Here is a 491-nt window from a genome sequence, read left to right on the forward strand (position 1 = left end):
ATTTCCTATAACTTTTTTTTTTCGGTTTTTTATGGTATTTGGACTAATTGGTTCACGGATTTGAGCTTCAATTTAAGATTTGTGGTTAGTTAATAAATTGTTTTATATACAAATCTGTATTTAAATTTTGATATTTACTTAAACGAAAAAATGTACTGACTATTCGATAAATTCAAATTAGTTTGTGGTTAATATCTCCTATAACTAACAATTACGAGTATGTTTCAATAATTGTGTGTTTGTGCAAATATAAAAATTATCATTCTTAAAAACACACAATTACCTAATTATTGATTGTAGAAAATATTGTATTTGTCGAATTAATATTACCCTGATTATACCAGCCAAAATTTTAGTCAAAATTCGAATGCTGATATGTTATATATGTGCCCAAAAGTCCCGTGTGGCTCTTTACAACCTGATCAAACTAAGTTGGTAGTTTATTGCATTGGTTACATAATGATCATTTATGTTTTCACGTTAATATTGGG

Source organism: Arachis ipaensis, chromosome B09 (genome assembly GCF_000816755.2).
Source record: "Arachis ipaensis cultivar K30076 chromosome B09, Araip1.1, whole genome shotgun sequence".
Classification (NCBI taxonomy): Eukaryota; Viridiplantae; Streptophyta; class Magnoliopsida; order Fabales; family Fabaceae; genus Arachis; species Arachis ipaensis.